At 39.8% G+C, this 7,763-nt stretch overlaps 1 pseudogene; it reads right to left on the bottom strand.

Annotated features, from left to right (window-relative positions):
• Positions 1 to 1,736: 1,736 nt before the first annotated feature.
• Positions 1,737 to 2,888, bottom strand: LOC146471413 (putative skeletal organic matrix protein 5; annotated as a pseudogene).
• Between the last annotated feature and the right edge of the window lie 4,875 nt (positions 2,889 to 7,763).

Genomic DNA, 7,763 nt, shown 5'->3' with positions numbered 1-7,763 from the left:
TCGCGACATTTCGATCCTTCACAAGCGATTAGTGCAAATGGCTGTTGAAGGATTCCTTGATGCTGGTAACGTCCTATACAACTGGGAGCCTTCGCATTCAAATTTGCTTTTTCCTCTCTGAATCTGTCAACGGTTTCTTGTCCAAGGCGCTACAAACACTGAGAAAAAAAAAACAAGTGGTCTAGATTTTACTTTCCGAATTCGAAGGTCTTCAACCCTGCTCAACCCACAGGCTTCTGCAACCACGTAACGAGAGCCTTCACAAGATAGGACTCAGTCTCCATCGATATGCCACGTCTCGGAAACCTTCAGTGGTTGAGAAGGCTTGTTATGCATATAGCGAAGATGCTGGCTAACATTTTTGAGGACATCAGTGCCCCTTTGAAAACTAAAAGAATTAGTTTTTCAGTGTCACGAAATTTTGAGCTAAAATATTTGCCGAAGAAAACTGCAGATTTTCTTTACGACTAAATCCAAGTTTGTATCTGAGGCGAGGCAAGGCCATCCCAATGAATATATATACACCGAAATAAACTGTTGAAAGTCCCTGCATGTATACTTTGCGTACGCGCGGCGCCCTAAGCTTTCTGGTGGTAAAAACGAATGCTTAGCAGAACGGTAAAATGAACAAATATTCTCAAAACAAAACCACCGGCAACGAAAACAACAAAAGCGCCATACAAAATCCAAGGAGAATTAACTGGCGTGAACTTTCTTTTCATCGCCGGCAAAAACTGCTCTGAGGTTAACCCGAGCAGGGTATTTCTTCCGTCTTAAACAGAATTCAGCCGCTTCGTAAGCTACGGATGACTGTGAATGGGACTCGTAACTTTCCGTTTTTCAAAATTTAACCATTGAAAACTTTGCAGCCAAACTGTAAAGTGGCTTCTCGTTAACTGCATTTTGAATGGCAATACCCGATATGCACACCGGTCTCCATATAGAACACAAGTGTTCTTTGGAACGGTGAACTCGCAAATTGCAGCCCGAAACTGCATGCCCACCCGTACTGGTTCTTTTGTTGGCAGTTTTCTCCCTCCATCTGCTGATAAAGTGTCTATCGAACTGTCCGCTGTTCGAGGAAAGTATAAATTTCTAGCAAACGTTAGTCTTTGGGTAGGCTAACTGCCCCCCTCCCCTTCCTATCTTCCCTCCTGCCGCCCGAATTTTGCGTAAACTGACTAGATAGTATTTTATATATAACTGATTCAATCTCTTAGTTTGGGTGTATTTTCAAAGAAACCAAGCTAGAGGTCAAACCAAAGTTTGCTAGTATCGAGCCGTAAAAGAGTTCAGTAACCGGTAGATTTATCGATAAGAAACAAAAAAGATATCTTACACACCCTAACAAGCCTAAAAGGAATCTAGATGGAAAATTAATTTGAGTGCATTGCGGATCATTGCGCAAGACAATGAAGTTTAAAAGATTGACTCGCAAAAATTGAATTTTCTTGCGTTGGGCAAATACTCAGTTTGCTTATTCTCTTTCCTGTCAACACGTTTACTACTGAGGTCAGTCCCATCACCAATTTTATTTCTTCCGTAAGGAAACTAATTTGCATCCGTATTTCTTGGTAAAGTACAGAAAGACATTAGCAGTACAGATATTTGTGTTGCGGTTGCTGTTTTTAAAACTGAAAAAAGGTGTTTACTTATCAAAGGATTACATTTCTTTGTTCTTTACTTTACTTATGGGCCTTTGCAACAAAGCTCAGTTTTTTAGTTCCTTGCGATTGTTACTGCAACAAAATGTAACCCATGGTTTTGATGTGTTTGTCTCCATTATCTCCCCTGTGCTTAGCTTCGTTTTTACACGTGTTGGAGTCATCAGGGAACCTCCAGTACCAAAACCGATTCTGGAATCAGTGGAACTGCAGTCATTTGTTCATTAGCAATGATGCTGATTCTGTCTCTGGGGGAATTACTATTGTAACGCACAGTGTTGAACCCTTCTTCGTTACAGTGTGGCTGCAAGGATGCAAAAGAACTAAGAAGCGACTTCCACGTGTTACGAACCAGTGAGGTGGCGCGGTAACTACCATCGGCAATCACTAAGTACAGGGAGTTTGCATGCTTGGTGATGACAATAAATCTTGTCTGATGTCCGATCTTCATACCGAGACAGATCTTAGAGAACGGTGTGTTCCAGTAGGTTGGTAGCTTGGTTTCATGATTGTCAAACAAAGTCTTCCCTCCTGGAAGGTTGAAGTCGACCCGGTTGCTCCATAATTTGGACTTGAAGTGAAACGTTGGCTCAGTAAAAAAATAAATAAATAAAAAAACACGTAGGAAAATTACAGTACGTTAACACCTTTCCCATTTCCATCAATTCGTCGAAAATTTGCTTTAAGAAATCTGTTTTGACAGCATTCTGAGTTTCTCTACTCTATTTTATTGCCTATATTAACATTTTCCAGTCATTTTGGCACGAGAAAGAAGATTTTGAACGATTTCCGGTGAGCGGATGTGTGTAAAATTACAATAAGTTTATTACACTATTCCCATATTCAGCTTCGGAAAAACACTCTGTCGAATGTTTTCTGTGATAAATCTGCTTTGAAAGCATTCGGATTTTCTCGAATGACTTTCATGACCTTCATTAACATTTTTCGAGGATTTTGAGAAAGCTGATTTTGAACAATTTCCCGACGGTGAGTGAACGCTCAGAAATGTAAAACTGAGTATCCAAATATCTCGTACAACTTGCGAAGGCACAAAGGACATTTTCGCAATTCTATCAAATATACGGATAAAGATTATAATGATGTGCCTTTTCCTACATAAACGTCAACAAACATTTAGTTGTCATGTGATATCTTACTGCCATCAGTTTTCATGACCAGCGTCCATCCGCCTCCTCCACATGCTCCAAACCCATGACGCGACATGTTACAGTACACAGGAACCTTCACAGATGGCATTTGAAGTAAATAAGGTTTGTTTCTTTGGGACCTAATAACAAAATAATTGTATTCCTTTCTGCACTTAAATTGATGTTCAAGAAAAATGTGACAGAACTCTTATATTAAATAACGATTTTTACTTTAAAAATGTCTTTTAGCATTCTATTGGGGTGATAATGAATCGAGTTTCCACTTCCTTCCTTTTTGACGTAGATGTGGCGGGAATTAACTGCCAAAGATGCCAACGGTATGAGACGCTCGCTTAATAACATGCATGAAACAACCTTATATCCCTCCCTTAGTATATCTTAAGTAGTGCTATTATTATTTAACTGCTAAAATCGAAATAGAAGAATAATAGAAGCTTATTATAAACGCTTCCGCAAATCGAGACTTATTGCTCCTGGGACAACGGTTCTCTCCAAAATGTTTGACTTACTTGTGGTCATTGTAAATTTTCTTGCACGAGACAAAGGGCTTTCATGCCAAAAATTAAACGGTAGAAAAATGTTAAGAAGCAAGCACAGAGAGAAAGGCAAAATATACAGTTAGAGCTCCAGATTTTACCACTAGTTCTATACGGAAGAACAACCCCTCCCTTCTATATGCGCGGTCTTGACACAAGCCTAGACAACTTAGTTCATCGCCGACCGTGCCGCTTGGAGACTCGAAACGAGATGCGCGCGCCAATCTTTCTTATGATCTACGCAAAATTTACTAGGCTTGCCGGTGGGGTTTCCCTTGAAAAATGGCATTAACGACAGCTATAAGCTTATCAAACTTGTTTCCCCATGGTTGATTTATGGCTTTCTCGACAGCGTTTGAGGGAGTCTGCCACGCAACCTCGGCGGTTACAATCACGAGTACAAAGAACAAAACGTTACGGAGCACTTGCATTTTGTCGATTAAACAGTTGATAAACGTTCCTCAAGATTCCACTCACGCAGTGTCTCAAATGAGTTGTTATGATCTATAGTCCACCTCATTTCTTTTGGGATGTTTCGGAACGCGAAAATTTTCCTGACAGCAGTCAGCTACAGCCACTGATCAAAGTTAACCACATTTCTAGTAACTTTTATTTTATTCACGCTAATGTTTTCTGTTTTGGTGATAAATTACTCATTTATTAAAATAGTTTTGAAAAGAATCACTCGAGATTCTCACTTTATCTTCAAATATTTTTAAATTATATATTTACTTTTTCTTTAAATATGTTTAACAATTATTCCACGAGCGCGCGTTGGATATGAGATGATAGATAGCTATCGAGGCGCGTAGCGACGAGTTGGCTATAATCGTCTCATATCCAACAAGCGTGATTGGAATAATTGTTTTATTAAAAACAATCCAGAAATATTGCTAGATTTTGTTGATTCGCATTGCAGCAACAACCAGAAGACAATTTAATGGTCTCTATTTCTTAGGCATGGTATAACGGCTCATATACTATGGCCGCTAAGCCAATCAAATCCCTGGAATTGCATTATACAATGATCCAGTTTTTAGTAATATATCGGACAAGTCTAAAATCTGACGGTAACTAATTCAAATAATTTCGTTTTCTCCGTCAAGACCAACAATTGCAAACATTCTTAAGTTGAACTCAGTAGAATATTTCAACAATGGCGCGACATGTATTTGTTTGCATAGGAATTCCGTCGGCAAATTATTTCAATCCGAAGAAACGTTTTGTTTGATGGGAGATTTGCTGTCTTTACTCACTAAGTTTTGCTTCATGTCAAGTCTACGCATGGGTAACCGTATTGTTTTGACAATTGTTGGTGCTTAAGCTAAGAGTTCTAAAAGCTGGCAATTGTATGATTACTGTCTTTGTAATGATTTAGTTAATAATAGTAGTTAGTGTAATGTTTTTGGAGGGAGGACCGAAGTAGTAAGAGAGGGTCAAATATAAGCCTCGTTAGTGGATCCCCTTGGATCCCCTTAATTAATATTCTTAAGGGTCGAGTCCATGACGTCATCTATTGTTATAACCTAGGGAAAAAATGCCTTCCTGCATACTAATTAAGTGATTAGGCTTACTAATGAGCGTCACTCTTGTACAAAGGAAACAATAGATATGCCCAGGCTTGCCCACTCTATACCCACCCTGATTGGATCTTAAGATTTATATTGTCTGTTTTGAATAAAAAGCGGGTAGATTTCGAAAGCGTTATCGTTCTTGCAATCGCTTTGCTGGGAAAACTTTTTTTCGATTTTTAAAACTTTAGTACCGTTGAAAATGGCTTTTTTCACCAACGTTGTTGATCTTCAAGCTGCCTTGAGCGCTTGTTTAACTGTCCGCGACAGGGAGACAAAACCGTTTTCTCCTATCTATCTCGAGGAAATGAAAAACTATTAAAGTCACGCACCGTTAGTCAGTTAATTTTGCGGGTCCACGAGCCTAAAGTTGCATACAAATTAGCTCAGTTCTGCTGAAAAAACCCCAAGGGAGTATCTTGACGCATTAGTATATAATCAATTTTATATAACTTAACAAGGGTCAATTAAAACACGCAACTTATAATTGCTAGCAATAGAACCAGACAAGAGATACCGTTTTAAAAACTTTATTAAGAAACTATGACAAAAAAGAGTCAAATACACAGCGATTTTAAGCGGATGGAAATTAATTAATCTTCATTTTCGTTCTCCTCTTTAGAAGGGGAGTAGAAATCGGCTTCCAAAGTCTTCGCGTTTTTGTGTGTAACTACTCGTGACACCGAAAAAAGCCCTCTTTCACGTACTTTCTCTCCTCGGGCATCTGGTGATCGCATATAGGGCAAATCTTGTAGTAATCATGCCAAAAGCATTTAGGACATTTCATGATCAATGTACAGTACACATTAGAGCTCTGGTAATGTTCACAGGGACTTTTAGAGTGACTGAACGTTGTGGACGTTTCAGGGTTATTACTTTCTGTTTCCTGACTGTCATTGTCAGTATCGTTGTAGCTCTCTTGGATGCCTTCAGCTTCAACGCCACTCTCAGAACCCACCTCCTCCTCCTCCTGATTTTCTATATCCGATGAACTCTCCTCGTTCTTACTCTCGTTATCGGAAGTATTTTTTACATTGCGATAGCCTTTTTCCTTTTCTATTAAATCACTTAACAACTTTTTGTTCTTGATTAAACCTTTATCGATTCCTAACTCTGCAAGTCCATCTAGAAACGTATTCAGCGCACGAGGTTTGGTAATCTCATTGTTGTAAGGGAGTAACACATACTCAACTAGCTCGTCGATGTTTGTGACGGGAATGGTACGTTTATTTCGAAGTAATTGCCCGCGGGGAGTCCAGAAAAGAATATCTTTGGACGCGGCCATACTATGCAGCAAATCAGAAGCACGCTTTTCCGGCTCTGCTCGGGAGAGATGACTCAAAACATCTTTTATTCTTGGTTCTTCATCCTCGCTTTCATCATCAGGACTTTCGCTTTCTTCATGTTCACTCTCGTGTTATTCTTCAACCAAATCTATCTTTCTCTTCATATTGATCAACACTCGTTAAAGACAAGTGTAAAACGAATGTGGTTTCCTTTATAACATTAGCAATCCCAAGCTACTTATAACAGGGGCTAATACATTTTCAATAAAACCAGTACCCTCTGTACAAGGACTCGCTTCTTTGTTTTGTAAGGGACATTTGAGCCGGCCAAATTAAGCAAAGCATCCTTATATGGCAGCAACATCTGCTTATTTTCTTTGGACATGGGAATGTGTCCCTTGAGTATATTGTATAAGACTTGGACTAGTGCATGTAGTTGCTGTGGAGTAGCTGTCTTTAAAAGAAATTAGCGCGAGACATACCTGTAAAGTGAGCTAAGGCGAATGAGTTGCTTACATTTATTGTGGGGAAACAATAAAAACGTGGTGGTGGTGAAGGAAAAAGAATAGAATTGAGGAGGAGGAGAAGGAGGAGAGGGAGAGGGGAAAACAATAGAATTGAGGAGGAGAAGGGAGAGGAGGAGGAAAACAATAGAATTGAGGAGGAGGAGGAGGAGGAGAAGGAGGAGGAGGAGGGAAAACAATAGAATTGAGGAGGAGGAGGAAGAGGAGGAGGAAAACAATAGAATTGAGGAGGAGGAGAAAGAGGAGGAGGAGGAGGAAGAGGAGAAGGAGGAGGAGGAGGGAAAACAATAGAATTGAGGAGGAGGAGGAAAAAGAATAGGGGTTAATTCTATATAAATGTGACACATTCGATGTTTTTTTCAGTTCACGGTAAGTTTTCACTGAGTTGACATGAGTTGGTTCTGTTCTTTCTGCGAAATCCTTTAGTAGAAAAGATAACATGCAAAGACATATGTTTAATAAGCACAATGAGTCGCCGAGTTTCACTCTATTCAGAGCTATGCTGTTTTCTCCAGAAAAATGTCAGCGGTTTCGCTTCCAGCATCCTTTTACTTCCATGATTGCCGGGATGACGGGGTCCGGAAAAACGGCCTGGGTTCGATCTCTATTGCAACAAGCTTCAGAGACAATTCACCCTCCCCCGGAGAGGATCGTTTGGTGTTATTCACAATGGCAGCCTGCGTACACAGAAATGCTAGTCACCATGCCACATATTGAGTTCGTCAAGGGCATTCCTAAGGCTTTGGAGCAGGATTCCTATTTTAATGTAAACACACGGAATTTGATCGTGATTGATGATCAGATGATTGACGCTAGTAAAGACAAGCGAATTGTGAACCTCTTTACTCGTGGTTCTCATCATCGTAATCTCAGTGTGATTTATATCGTGCAAAATCTATTCTATCAGGGAAAAGGTAGCCGCAGCATTAGCCTAAACAGTCATTATTTGGTGTTATTTAAGAATCCACGAGACAAATTGCAAATCTTGACTCTGGCGAAGCAAATGTATCCCG

The sequence above is a fragment of the Pavona decussata genome, unplaced genomic scaffold (genome assembly GCF_977016875.1).
Source record: "Pavona decussata unplaced genomic scaffold, jaPavDecu1.1 SCAFFOLD_104, whole genome shotgun sequence".
Lineage (NCBI taxonomy): Eukaryota > Metazoa > Cnidaria > Anthozoa > Scleractinia > Agariciidae > Pavona > Pavona decussata.
This window is presented reverse-complemented; position numbering and strand designations above follow the sequence as displayed.